Here is a 15,603-nt window from a genome sequence, read left to right as displayed (position 1 = left end):
CTATTTGCAACTGTGCCTCAATTTCTAAACGTCTAGTCTCAAGCTCCCTCTGCTGAGCTTCAGCCTCTAATATTTGCTGTTGCTGTTGAGCTTCAATCTCTCTTTGACGAGCTTCAATCTCTCTTTGACGAGCTTCAGCCTCTAATATTTTCTGTTCTTTTTGAGCTTCAAACTCTAATTGTTTCTGTTCCTTTTGAGCTTCAAGCTCTAATTGACGAGCTTCTAACTCAAGACGCTTTAACATCATCTGATCACTCGACTCCTCTCTTAACTCTTCTAGAATTTCTTCCTCTAACTCTCCATTCTCAACAAAATGTGTCACAATGACTTTCAATATTTGGGCTTTAACCATTCTATTGTTGGCGGTCAAATCCAACTGATTTGCCATTTGTATTAACTCAGTCTTTTTAAGGCTCTTAATCCCTTCAAAGTCTGGGTGAGCCACCAACGCTGCAACTTTCTCCTCCATCGTTACTAACACTTGGCACTTGATTCACAACAATAATTAAAAACAATGGCACTGCACTACACTTCACTGTAAAATTGTCACCACACTGAAAATTCGCTTGGCCTCACTGCACAAACAAAATATATAGGATGACTTACCTCAAAATCGTGAAACGTTGTTACTTGACACACAGGAAAGCTTGCTTGGCACATGGAATAGTTCTTAAGAAACACACAGACACTTGACACAATGGTACCTAGGAAGGCAAGGTTAGATTAGCATAATTAAGGTTAAGTGGGAACAATATTTCCCGGCACAGGCCCCCATAACTCTTTGTTACCTATCGTTCGTTACGGCTCGTGACCCTACAGCAGCCAAACTTTAATTACATCTAGGGATACCACTGCTGCTCTCTAAAGCGCGTCACCAGTATAACCCCTTGATAAGTAATGAGCACATAAATAAAACTCTTCCTTTAGGACTGAAGAATAGATACAAAATATTATATAGATATATATTCAAGACAGTATAATATAAAAACACAGATGGTAAAGTAACTTATACAACAACGAAAGTATTGTCATATCACTAAATATAACAAATAAAATATGGCACAAAATGAATGTAAAGACTTATCTCCCACATGTTACTCTCCTGGTCCCGTATCAGCTACTGAACTCTCGCTCTGTCGCTACCCACATTCTCACCTCCCGTCTGCCTCATCCCAGGATGAGGGATGGAAACTAAGGACTTTTTAATATTTAAAACTAATTGAACAACCACTTGTTCTCAAAACACACAAGAATGCAAATTACAGATAATAGTTACTTACAAAATATATAAGTATAATGCCACCTGTTTAATTACAGTATATAAACAATTACCTAACTAAATAAAAGTGACATCTGGAACTTCCAAACTGAACAGGTCCAGCTTTCCCGTATTGAACAGGTACTAGACGTGTGCAACGCAACCCCGCTCCTGTCTCCACTAACGCTGCCACACCATACGACAATTTACAAAACACCATGTGTGTACATATACAGGCAATGATATAATGGAAACAAAAATGCTATTTCAAATTTATATACGTATTCTGCTAGGAGTACGTAACATGGTGGATGCCTGCCTGGCGTTGGACATCTTCGTTAGTTCAGCTTGTCGTGTAGGGCACTATGCAGAGACGACAATGTGATTACTAGCACAGAGAAGACAGCGAACACTGTCGCTTATGCAGTCCTTGAAGTGGTGGTCGTCGGGGGCATATGCTGCACTTCGAGTCCTGGAGAGTGCACTTCTCCGTGAAGTGATCGTACTTGTAACACTTGTGACATTGACGAAATCGGTAGTAGCTTTCCTTGGTGATCTAATGAGGTGTGTTATCGATGACAAAGCATCGAAATCCGTTGCAGCAGCAAAAGTAGCTTTCTCAGGCGGGGTAAGAGTAACCTTCATGGTGGCGAGGTGGGTGTCATTTACAATCATGAACTGAACAATGACAAAAGTCAATGAAGAGTTCTTGCCGTTGATGCTGGCGATCACGTCGGTGACTGATTTGTCAGAGATCAGGGGCTCGACCCTTTGTCAGAGATCAGAGCTCGACCAGGGCAATCAGCTAACACTTCCCGCACGGGGAGCGCCGTGTTGATGTAAGATGCCCTCTGACTATCAGTGCGGCCGGCTGGTTTGCTAGAAACACGGAATACAATAACAGTGCAATAAGATTAAGAAAAAGATACCCGTTGGGCGAGTTTTGAAGTGGGTATTGCTGAAGAGAGGTCGGTGAGAGCAAGCGTTGGAGTTGTAGAGAAAGAGCCAGGGGAAAACTCAGCTGCGTGGCAGGACTTGATGCTGGAAAACCCCACAACTGGCTAGGCGTTGAGTCGGGTCAGGAAAAGGCACCAGTGGCAGTGTTTCTTCATTCTAGGTGTTGGCAGTCTTTCGACTGGTGGTGTCTTAATTCTTATTTCATCTTTCTTTTTTCATCTTGTAATCATCTTATATCCTTCGTGTAGTTTTTGTAGATTCTTTAGTTCCTCATAGTCAGGAGGAATGAGTTGCAGTACTTTTTCTCATCCTCATTTCGGACATAGACAAGAACACAACCTATAGCACTGTATCATCCTTTGCAGATGACACTAGGATCTTCATGAGAGTAGGCAACATAGAGGACACGGCGAACCTCCAGTCAGATGTAGATCAGGTCTTTCTATGGGCTACAGAAAATAATATGGTGTTTAACGAAGATAAGTTCCAGCTCATGCGCTATGGAAAAAATGAAAATATAAAAACGGAAACCATGTACAAAACTCAGGCAAATCATAACATAGAACGAAAAGGCAATGTAAAGGATCTGGGTGTACTCATGTCGGAAGACCTTACCTTTAAAGAACACAATAAAGTAGCCGTCACAACTGCAAGAAAAATGACAGGTTGGATAACAAGAACTTTTCCCACTAGAGATGCTATACCGATGATGATACTTTTCAAAACGCTTGTGCTCTCTAGAGTGGAGTACTGCTGCACAATGACAGCACCTTTCAAAGCTGAAGAAATTACTGACCTGGAGAGCGTGCAGAGATCCTTTACTGCTAGAATCCACTCAGTAAAACATCTAAACTATTGGGACCGACTAAAGAGCCTAAAATCTCCCTTGAGCGCAGGCGGGAGAGGTACATAATAATTTACACGTGGAAAATATTAGAGGGGCTGGTCCCAAACCTGCACACAGAAATAACATCACATGAGACCAGAAGACATGGCAGGATGTGCAGAATACCCCCGTTGAAAAACAGAGGTGCAACTGGTACTCTGAGAGAGAACTCTATCAACATCAGAGGTCCGAGACTGTTCAACACGCTTCCACTACACATAAGGGGCATAACTGGCCAACCCCTCACAGTGTTCAAGAGAGAACTGGATAAGCACCTCCAAAGGATACCTGATCAACCAGGCTGTGACTCGTACGTCAGGCTGCGAGCAGCCGCGTCCAACAGCCTGGTTGATCAGTCCGGCAACCAGGAGGCCTGGTCGACGACCGGGCCGCGGGGACGCTAAGCCCCGGAAGCACCTCAAGGTAACCTCAAGGTGGTAGAAGAGTGGATTCATCGCACTCAGCAAGGATGGTAAGTGCAGTAACAATAATATTTTTGGCGTCTGCTGGGTCTTTTTTGGTAGTGATCTACATATCACTTGTTATAGATACAACTTGAAATTCTTCTAAATTCTAGAGATCCATAGGCAATGTTGTTATGTTGCAGATACAGGCCATTTACCTCTGGTGAGTTGCTTATCGACGTCCTGGTAAGGGGAGGCGTGTAATCTTCTACGTCCACAGAGGCAGTAGAGTCATCATCAGTAGACAGTTGAAGGTCAGCATAGAATTCCGGTGACGATGACGAGGTAGCTGTAGCAGGTGCAGGTGCAACTGGAGCTGCAGGTATCGGATCAGTAGAGGCGGCCTACAGAGGTGTAGGTGGAGGAGCAGAAGATGCAGTGGACGCAGGAGGTAGCTTAGCCGGTGCAGGTTGCTGAGTGTGGTCTTCAGTGGATAGGAGAACTGCAAGGTCGGCTAGAGAAATAGTGATGTCAGCAGCTGGAGTCGTAGTAGCTGAAGCCGAAGCTGAAGTCCAGAGGAGTTCCTCGGTAACAGTAAATGTTGGGAGGCCATTTGCAGCATAGAGTTTGTTGAGAATTCATACGAATTCCTTGTAGTTTGTGCCTGCCAACATCTCGGCCAGGTGCGTGAGTGCGAAGACAGTACTATTAGCGATGTTGGGAGCCGGCAACTCGTGTGGTGAAGGCTGACTTGATGATTGGCCAGATGGAGGGGATGGCGGTGACGGCTGAGTCGATGATTGGTCGGCGGACTAGGAACTAGGCCCCCAGTGGCTTGAAGGCTGTGCGTTAGCTGCTCCTCCACCCGTAAGCTCCAGGAACATGGCAGCTTGAGCATTGAAAGTTGTTGGTGTACGGCTAGTTGTGGAGGCCTGCCTGGGGTCGGACATCTTATTGACTTCTTTAATTCGTTCAAGGCACTCAGCAGAGACAGCGGTACGTTCTTCAGAGCAGTGAATGATGTGAAGGTATCTAGCATCACAGTTTCTGAAGTGGTTTTTCCCGACTCACTTGCTGCACCGTTGGTCCTGAGCAGTGCACTTCTTCGTGAGGTGATCGTAGCTGTAGCATTTGCAGTATTGACGAAGTCGGAAGTCGTGATCCTTGGTGATCTGGTGAGGTGTGCTGGCTATACCATAGCACCGGATTCCGTTGGCAGCTGCAAAGGTAGCTTCCTCGGGCGATGTAAAAGTAACCTTCATGGTGACGAGGTGGCTGTTAGTTACAGTGATGAATTTGAGAATGACAGCAGTCAATGAAGAGTTCTGGTCGTTGATGCTGGCGGAGACGTCGGTGACGGCTTTCTCAGAGATGAGGGAGCTCACTCTGTGGACGAACACCGTCCTGGCTGCAAGGTAGTGAAGAGGTGGGGTGAGGATCAGATGCGCCTCCTCAAGAGCAGTGAGAGTGGTGGGGTTGAACAGACCCTGTTAGGCTGCGATACTGCTGAACAGCAGTTGGGGTCCTCCATCGTCGATAACGTTTATTGGTGCAACCGTAGTTTTGGTAGAGATCAAGTCCTGGATCTCTGGGAAAGGGTCTGGCCCCTTCTGAAGCGCTCCTTTATCCTGTCGGTAAACCATGGTCCCCAAGACTCAGTACCAGAACGATTGCACATTACCGAAGAAGGCCTTCCGTCTCTTCTCTGTATAAGAAACCAGGCTGGGAGTGGGTCTGACTTGGCTCTTGCTCCTTTCTTGACGACAAACGGACATCTGGACACCTGCTCCGCCAAGGGGCTTCGGGATCACGCTCTGTTTAGCGATTTGTGGTTTTGATATTGCCGTTTGGCGTTCCTATTCAACGGTCCGGATTGTTACATATATTACCGATATCTCGATTTATTCATGAAACCTTTCTCTTGAATAATTCAGTCTATCAACCATACATTACTAACCATTTAAATACATTTTGTTTAGTGTACACATTGAACGCCATTACCAAATTCTATTTACCAGGTCGATTTTGAGTGGCACGATTCCATTACACCTTACTTAAAGCTTATTTCATCTCTCTTCGTGTTCGATCAACCACTGGTATTACTGCTGCTATCTGGTAATTGCACCATTGCTTTGACAATTTTTATTTATTCTCTACATAACCATTTGATCCATTTATCATAGTGTAGACGAGGATTACACATCGGATGGAAAGGCAAATTGGAAATATATTGCACACACAGATGGTCGAGAATAAAAAGAATATTGGACACTATTTGCTTGCAGCTGCCTGGCACTCAGAGCTCGCTTGCAACAATACCTAATTAGGAGCATGCCTATATTAATTCTAAGATAGCGACCAATGACCGAGAATCACTCGTAATCTTTGTTGTCATTGGTCTAAATAGGCATGTGATATAAAAGGACAGTTTTTAGTTTGGATGAATATGCCATTTTATTAGACTTAAGAATAATGTACTTTATTGTAAGTAAAATCAGCATAACATTGTCATAACAAAAGCAAATGGCATTAAGGTACTTAAAAATTTGATTCGACCTTTATATGAATCGTAGTCGAAGTGTGAGGATCAAATAGTCCGAATATCTCTATAAAGCTAATTACTTTTGCCACAGCCTGACGCTAATTATTATTTGGTGATCCAGGCCCCTGACAAGATAAAACGCAAACACGGTGTGAAAAACGTTGGAACTACACACATCAACTGGAGAGCATTTCGATTCTTCTCCTGTCGTCTCCAATGCTTGCTTTCCGGCCAATAGTGTCCCGCATTTAACAAACGATTTCATGTCATGAATTACGAACCAGTTTGTAATTTTCTTGGGAATACATTTTGTTGATACTGCGTGTTTCAGAGCTAAAGTGACTGCTTACCCAATAGAGTTAATTACACTACCCGATGCATATTCTGGTTACAACTTCTTAAAGGGATTGCAGATAAATGAGGACATACTACCGGGATAAGCTGACAGAGTAATCAGATGTTAGTCACTGGAGTAGGTTTTTTCTCAAGATTTCACAAAGCTTTATGGAATAAATTTCATTAATGCGGACAATTTATGTCAACATTAGGACTAACAGAAGTAAGTATTTATAAACGCTTCATAACTTTATGATCTGTATTTTAAGAAGGACTTACTGAAGGTCAGAGGATACAAGACAGACTCATCGATAAACAAGCCAATCATCCAGAAATTATAGTTTTATAACTATAGTCACTACGGATACATGCACAAAACATGGACTGTTGCACCCTCAAAAAAAAAAATCCACTTTTTTGTAATAATAGTTTTGTAGAGGACCCAATAACGAAGACATCCTATAAAGCTAACTTTTTCAGCGTCTTGTTCAATACATATAATTACAAAATAAGGCCTAAATTATATGGTTGCCTAAGAATACTTAAGCAGGTCTAAGACAGGTAACACTAGGCTTATAGATACTCTGTTCCACATTTTTTTTTGTATTCGAAAAGTACAAAACTGTGCTTTTTGAATATAACAGATATTGTAATTTATATCCATAGTACTCATATGCTCCATATTTTTAGATAAGTGCACCCATATGCCTACCAGAATGACAATACTGTGCTTGTGGTAGGTATATGGGTGCAAACATTAAAAAGTTATATGAAAGATTTTGTACAAGGTTCAACAGCAATATAAGAGGTCACCGTGCATAACTAACTTACGCTGCCAACCATTTCCTTCCTCAAGACCAACAGCCATGAAGTGGTGCAGTTCAGGTACATGGGACGAATTATCTGAGCAACAGGAAGAGGTGGAAGGGTAGATGACAGTGATGTCATCTGCTTCTTGGTCGTTGACATCACCTGCAACAACAACAATAGTTAATAACAATCACTCGCTCTTACATGCATGTTTGTTTCCATAACCATAAAATTTATCATTAAAATAAAGCGTTTGTTAGTATTTCGTACAGCATCAGCCTTGCAGATGTTGACCAAACTTACATGTCCTGACACGTGGTCCATTATATGATACACATGTCCTGACACGTGGTCCATTATATGATACACATGTCCTGGCACGAGGTCCATTATATGATACACATGTCCTGGCACGTGGTCCATTATATGATACATGTCCTGACACGTGGTCCATTATATGATACATGTCCTGACACGTGGTCCATTATATGATACACATGTCCTGGCACGTGGTCCATTATATGATACATGTCCTGACACGTGGTCCATTATATGATACATGTCCTGACACGTGGTCCATTATATGATACATGTCCTGACACATGGTCCATTATATGATACATGTCCTGGCACGTGGTCCATTATATGATACATGTCCTGACACGTGGTCCATTATATGATACATGTCCTGACACGTGGTCCATTATATGATACATGTCCTGACACGTGGTCCATTATATGATACATGTCCTGACACGTGGTCCATTATATGATACACATGTCCTGACACGTGGTCCATTATATGATACATGGTCCATTATATGACACATGGTCCATTATATGATACATGGTCCATTATATGATACATGGTCCATTATATGATACATGTCCTGACACATGGTCCATTATATGATACACATGTCCTGGCACGTGGTCCATTATATGATACATGTCCTGACACGTGGTCCATTATATGATACATGTCCTGACACGTGGTCCATTATATGATACATGTCCTGACACGTGGTCCATTATATGATACACATGTCCTGACACATGGTCCATTATATGATACATGTCCTGACACGTGGTCCATTATATGATACATGTCCTGACACGTGGTCCATTATATGATACACATGTCCTGACACGTGGTCCATTATATGATACATGTCCTGACACGTGGTCCATTATATGATACATATCCTGACACATGGTCCATTATATGATGCATGTCCTGACACGTGGTCCATTATATGATACATGTCCTGACACATGGTCCATTATATGATACATGTCCTGACACATGGTCCATTATATGATACATGTCCTGACACGTGGTCCATTATATGACACATGTCCTGACACGTGGTCCATTATATGATACATGTCCTGACACGTGGTCCATTATATGAGACATGTCCTGACACGTGGTCCATTATATGATACACATGTCCTGACACGTGGTCCATTATATGATACATGTCCTGACACGTGGTCCATTATATGATACATGTCCTGACACATGGTCCATTATATGATACATGTCCTGACACGTAGTCCATTATATGACACATGTCCTGACACGTGGTCCATTATATGATACATGTCCTGACACGTGGTCCATTATATGATACATGTCCTGACACATGGTCCATTATATGATACATGTCCTGACACGTAGTCCATTATATGATACATGTCCTGACACATGGTCCATTATATGATACATGTCCTGACACGTAGTCCATTATATGACACATGTCCTGACACGTGGTCCATTATATGATACATGTCCTGACACGTGGTCCATTATATGATACATGTCCTGAATCATGATCCCATCATAACGCAACATAAACACCCTGGTTTAACCATATGAACAGTATGTAGGTTGATATTTAATTATGTAATTACGATATTTGTTGTGTTTGAATATATAAGGGTATTTAACAGTATTTTTGGGATTGCTTAAATATTATGGTTACGTTGTCGATTGTCATGCATGTATACATGTATATGCATATATAAGTATGTATGTATGTATGTGTTTACTAGTTGTGTTTTTACGGGGGTTGAGCTTTGCTCTTTCGGCCCGCCTCTCAACTGTCAATCAACTGTTTACTAACTACTTTTTTTTTTTCCACACTATACACACACACACACCCCAGGAAGCAGCCCGTGACAGCTGACTAACTCCCAGGTACCTATTTACTGCTAGGTAACAGGGGCATTCAGGGTGAAAGAAACTTTGCCCATTTGTTTCTGCCTCGTGCGGGAATCGAACCCGTGCCACAGAATTACGAATCCTGCGCGCTATCCACCAGGCTACGAGGCCCCTGTGAATGTATGAATGTACATATGTGTATGCAACTGTTGGTTTGGAAACAGGTTAGGTAATTTGTGGAGAATATTAGGATTTTGTGTACTTTCGAGGTCCAGGAATGTTTACCCAATGAATAAAGTGACTAGTCCCCAGTTGAGTTGTCAGATGTAGGAATTGCAGTACGACATTTGGGTGGCTATTTTTGTTGATCTTAGTACTGCATAATTAATGATGTGCAGACAGTTGTAGGAGTAATTTTTGAGGTTTGAGAATGAGATTATCTCTGTTCATAGACCAATCTCGCCGAGTTGTCAGATGTACAATTACTACCTATGGAATATAGTCCACTATCTACCTACAGTGTTGCATAATTGCTGTCGCTGTGTAGGAATTAACTACATTCAAAATGGATTAGGAACTGCTCTATGTGTAATCTTCCTACATAGATCACCTTGCCATTACTGAGATATCCTTATAATTATTATACTCCCATAGTTGTATTTTTGCTAAAAACTAGAATGTAAACTAATAATATAAAAAAAATTAAAATGCATATTCTAAAACCCCTTGATGAGGTTGGGTAGTCTCACTATTTGAAGAATATTATTAAACCGAATAACTATAGAGATTTAAGTGCTATGTGAAATGGTACCAAAGTTTCCTTGGAATATTAGACGAAAAAATTCGGGAAAAATCGTAATATTGTGTAATATTTATAAAATACTACGTAGTTCTGGCAACACTCTGGTGCAATCAGAATTATTTTAAGATATAAATTGACGTATTTATGGCACATTTCCATGCGTAATTGTGCAGAATCCGGTGCCCCGCGGCTGTGGCGCGCCAAAGGTATTGCGTCGTACGATCTAAACGTCAATTTTTTCATAATAACGTCGTAAATAACTCTGTATTTATAAAGAGTAAATATACACTCATTGGCAACCTTCTCATCCCTAGTGGGGGATGAGCGAGGTACCAGCCCTCAGTCACCTCCTGTGTTCTATTGAGTGTGGATGCTTTGTCGACGCACTCTCCATTCTCGCTCCTGGAATAGCGCATTGTCGCGTCTACTGCACAAATATTTATAAAAACGAAGTATCAGAAGATAAGAGCAGCAAACCTGGCACTCGGTCGCCGTCTTTATCAGTAAAAGAAAGCCGCTTTAGCGCGAAGAAGAGTAATATTCAGTGAGAGATGGTGGTGGCCTCCCTGCATCAGCTGTGAGGGTGACACGACACCTCCTCAACCTTCCTCAACCCTCCTAGACCCTCCTCACACCTTCCTAGACCTCCCTCCCTCCAACAAGCCGAGACAGGCTCCTGAGGAAGGTGATCCAGCAATCATGCAAGTGCCTATTAGTGCCCATTGCAGTGCCACCTTGAGGACCCACAATTCGGACCAATTACAATGGGTTAGTATGTTTTAGTGTTATAATTGGATATTTTAAAATAAATAATTGTAATATATATGTGCAGGCATACATATATATATATGTCGCACCTAGTAGCCAGAACTCACTTCTCAGCCTACTATTCAAGGCCCGATTTGCCTAATAAGCCAAGTTTTCCTGAATTAATATATTTACTATAATTTTTTTCTTATGAAATGATAAAGCAACCCTTTTCTCTATGTATGAGGTCAATTTTTTTTTATTGGAGTTAAAATTAACGTAGATATATGACCGAACCTTATCAACCCTACCTAACCTAACCTAACCTATATTTATAGGTAAGGTTAGGTTAGGTAGCCAAAAAAAGCTAGGTTAGGTTAGGTTAGGTAGGTTAGGTAGACGAAAAAACATTAATTCATGAAAACTTGGCTTATTAGGCAAATCGGGCCTTGAATAGTAGGCTGAGAAGTGCGTTCTGGCTATTAGGTACGACATATATATATATATATATATATATATATATATATATATATATATATATATATATATATATATATATATATATATATATATTTATTTATTTATTTATTTATTTATTTATTTATTTATTTATTTATATGCATATTTTTTTTCTGTTTGTTATCAGGGGATTTGCATGGAACTTACACACCTTGCTGAACGGATGCCTATCTGCAAGGGTGCTAATTATGAAGGAAATTGGTCGACGTCAAGCTCGGCTACAGGTGGGCCATAACTTTGATCTTATTTTACTCAAGTAAGAAATTTTCAACTTTATGGTGTTTCACAGCTTTCATTTTTTATTCAATTTACATGCAAATTACACCTTATATGTAGAGTTTCTTTCTACAATTGTACAGAACACTTTAGTCCAAAGTCCATTTATTGATTTTATAAATATTTATAAACATCATATATTGCATAATTTTGGAAGGGGAACTTTGAATATTTGTATTACAGCACTAAAAACTTTTTGGATAAAACTGCTGTGTATAATCCTTTATTATATGCTAATGAGATATCTGAGTGTTATAGAAATGATTTTAGTTGACACATGTGTTTTCAGAAATTTTTCGAAAATGTTGAAAATTCGTTGCATAATTCGTTGTGTATTTTTTTCTCCCTTTCTATTTAGGTTGTGATGCTAAAACTTGGACCAGTTGCAGCGCTTTCTATAACCATTCCATGATTAAATTTATAAACAAATTGAACAACTTTTAAGAAACCCGTAATATGCCCCCTAAGTGTATGTGTGTGTGTGTGTGTGTTTGTACTCACCTAGTTGTACTCACCTAGTTGTGTTTGCAGGGGTTGAGCTCTGGCTCTTTGGTCCCGCCTCTCAATCGTCAATCAACAGGTGTACAGATTCCTGAGCCTATTGGGCTCTATCATATCTACACTTGAAACTGTGTATGGAGTCAGCCTCCACCACATCACTTCCTAATGCATTCCATTTGTCAACCACTCTGACACTAAAAAAGTTCTTTCTAATATCTCTGTGGCTCATTTGGGCACTCAGTTTCCACCTGTGTCCCCTTGTGTTAAATAGCCTGTCTTTATTTACCCTATCAATTTCCTTCAGAATCTTGAATGTGGTGATCATGTCCCCGCTAACCCTTCTGTCTTCCAGCGAAGTGAGGTTTAATTCCCGTAGTCTCTCCTCGTAGCTCATACCTCTCAGCTCGGGTACTAGTCTGGTGGCAAACCTTGAACCTTTTCGAGTTTAGTCTTATTCTTGACTAGATATGGACTCCATGCTGGGGCTGCATACTCCAGAATTGGCCTAACATATGTGGTACACAAAGTTCTGAATGATTCTTTACACAAACTTCTGAATGCCGTTCGTATGTTGGCCAGCCTGGCATATGCCACTGATGTTATCTGCTTGATATGTGCTGCAGGAGACAGGTCTGGCGTGATATCAACCCCCAAGTCTTTTTCCTTCTCTGACTCCTGAAGAATTTACTCTCCCAGATGATCCCTGGTATCTGCCCTCCTGCTCCCTACACCTATCTTCATTACATTACATTTGGTTGGGTTAAACTCTAACAACCATTTGTTCGACCATTCCTTCAGCTTGTCTAGGTCTTCTTGAAGCCTCAAACAGTCCTCTTCTGTTTTAATCCTTCTCATAATTTTAGCATCGTCCGCAAACATTGAGAGAAATGAATCGATACCCTCCGAGAGATCATTTACATATATCAGAAACAATATAGTACCGAGTACAGAGCCGTGTGGGACTCCACTGGTGACTTCACGTCAATCGGAGGTCTCACCCCTCACCGTAACTCTCTGCTTCCTATTGCTTAGGTACTCCCTTATCCACTGGAGCACCTTACCAGCTACACCTGCCTGTCTCTCCAGCTTATGTATCAGCCTCTTATGCGGTACTGTGTCAAAGGCTTTCCGACAATCCAAGAAAATGCAGTCCGCCCAGCCCTCTCTTTCTTGCTTAATCTGTGTCACCTGGTCATAGAATTCTATTAAGCAAGTCAGGCAAGATTTACCCTCCCTGAACCCATGTTGTCGATTTGTCACGAAGTCCCTTCTCTCCAGATGTGCTACCAGGTTTTTTCTCACGATCTTCTCCATCACCTTGCATGGTATACAAGTCAAGGATACTGGCCTGTAGTTCAGTGCCTCTTGCCTGTCGCCCTTTTTGTATATTGGGACCACATTCGCCGTCTTCCATATTTCTGGTAGGTCTCCAGTCTCCAGTGACCTACTATACACTATGGAGAGTGGCAAGCAAAGTGCCTCTGCACACTCTTTCAGCACCCATGGCGAGATCCCGTCTGGACCAACAGCCTTTCTAATATCCAGATCCAGCAGGTGTCTCTTGACCTCCTCTCTCGTAATTTCGAACTCTTCCAAGGCCGCCTGGTTTACCTCCCTTTCTCCTAGCACAGTGACCTCGCCTTGTTCTATTGTGAAGACCTCCTGGAACCTCTTGTTGAGTTCTTCACACACCTCTGTCATTCTCTGTATACCTGTCCACGCCTGTTCGAAGTTTCAATACCTGTTCTTTCACTGTTGTTTTCCTTCTAATGTGACTTTGGAGTAGCTTTGGTTCGGTCTTGGCTTTGTTTGCTATATCTTTTTCAAAACTTTTCTCTGCTTCTCTTCTCACACTGACATACTCATTCCTGGTTCTCTGGTATCTCTCTCTGCTTTCTGGTGTTCAGTTATTCCGGAAGTTCCTCCACGCCCTTTTGTTCAGTTTCTTTGCTTCCATACATGCCCTATTATACCATGGATTCTTCTGTTGCTTCTCGGATTTTTCCTTTTGGGCCGGGATGTATCTGCTTACTGCCTCCTGACACTTTTGGGTGACATAGTCCATCATATTTTGTACAGACTTAGCTCTGAGGACTGTGTCCCAAGGTATTTCCCTTAGGAAGCTTCTCATCTCCTCATAATTTCCCTTTCGGTATGCCAGCCTTTTGTTTCCTAGTTCTTTTTCGGGGGGGATAATTCCTAGCTCTACCAGGTACTCAAAGTTCAATACACTGTGATCATTCATTCCCAATGGTGCTTCCATCTTGACTTCCCTTATATCCCACTCACTTAGGGTAAATATCAGGTCAAGCATTGCTGGTTCATCCTCTCCTCTCATTCTTGTTGGATCCCTGATGTGCTGGCTTAGAAAGTTTCTTGTTGCCACGTCCAGCAGCTTAGCTCTCCATGTTTCTGGTCCTCCATGCGGGTCTCTGTTCTCCCAATCTATCTTCCCATGGTTGAAGTCTTCCATGATTAGTAGTCCAGATCCATTCCTGCTAGCAACAGAAGCTGCTCTCTCTATTATGTTAATGGTGGCCATATTGTTTCTATCATATTCCTGTCTGGGTCTTCTGTCATTTGGTGGTGGATTATATATGACTACGACTATAATTTTTTGCCCTCCAGTTGTTATTGTTCCTATTATGTAGTCACTGAAACCTTCACATCCCTGAACAACCAACTCCTCAAAATCCCAGCCTTTTCTTACCAGCAGAGCTACACCACCACCACCTCTTCCTTCTCTCTCTTTCCTCATAACATAATAGTCCTGTATGACGCAGGTTGGGATGGGTCTTTCCCTGGTTTAAGGAACGGAAGAATAATACTGGTCTGCCATTGTGAGGGAATATTTCCGTGAGTCCAGCATAGGTTGTAATAGTTTAGAAGAGTACTATGTGCAGTCGGTGGAAGATATTTGATGATTGCCTGTCTCTACTTCCTCATCACCGAAAAAAACACCAGACGTCACGTCCTTCACTCACCAGACCACTCCACAAGTGATCATTTGAAATTTCAACATGGAATTCTAATTGACTTATAATCGATCCAGCAATGCTGCTCAGAGTAGGAAAAGACCATCGATAATGGATACCAGTTCCGAAAGTGACGGCGAGTGGCATCACGTGAATAAGGCTAACAGGACAAGCCACTCCATGACGACCCATCGCCCATTAATCTCTCCAGCTTCTCCAGCTCTCCCAGCGCCTCAGACTAGATCTACGTTTCCGGTCTTCAAAGTGCAGCACACCGAAGGTAAGTCTTCCTACGCTACTGTAGTGGACCTGGAAAAAGAGTACCCCCAGCTCCAGGTCAGGGCAAAACCTAATCTCAAAGGAGAATACATTCTGAGGCCTAAAGACGAGTCGGCCGCTACGATTCTAAAAAATTACGCAAAA

General features: G+C 41.9%; 1 long non-coding RNA gene across 1 annotated transcript; it reads left to right on the top strand.

The window, feature by feature from the left end:
• The first annotated feature begins 10,524 nt into the window (after positions 1-10,524).
• On the top strand, positions 10,525-12,133 carry LOC123765820 (uncharacterized). The gene is made up of 3 exons (XR_011230569.1): positions 10,525-10,930; positions 11,556-11,684; positions 12,063-12,133. It is a non-coding gene; the product is annotated as an uncharacterized lncRNA (long non-coding RNA).
• Positions 12,134-15,603: the final 3,470 nt, after the last annotated feature.

The sequence above is a fragment of the Procambarus clarkii genome, chromosome 37 (genome assembly GCF_040958095.1).
Source record: "Procambarus clarkii isolate CNS0578487 chromosome 37, FALCON_Pclarkii_2.0, whole genome shotgun sequence".
Classification (NCBI taxonomy): Eukaryota; Metazoa; Arthropoda; class Malacostraca; order Decapoda; family Cambaridae; genus Procambarus; species Procambarus clarkii.
The sequence above is the reverse complement of the archived record's forward strand: the minus strand, read 5'-3'. Positions and strand labels throughout refer to the sequence as shown.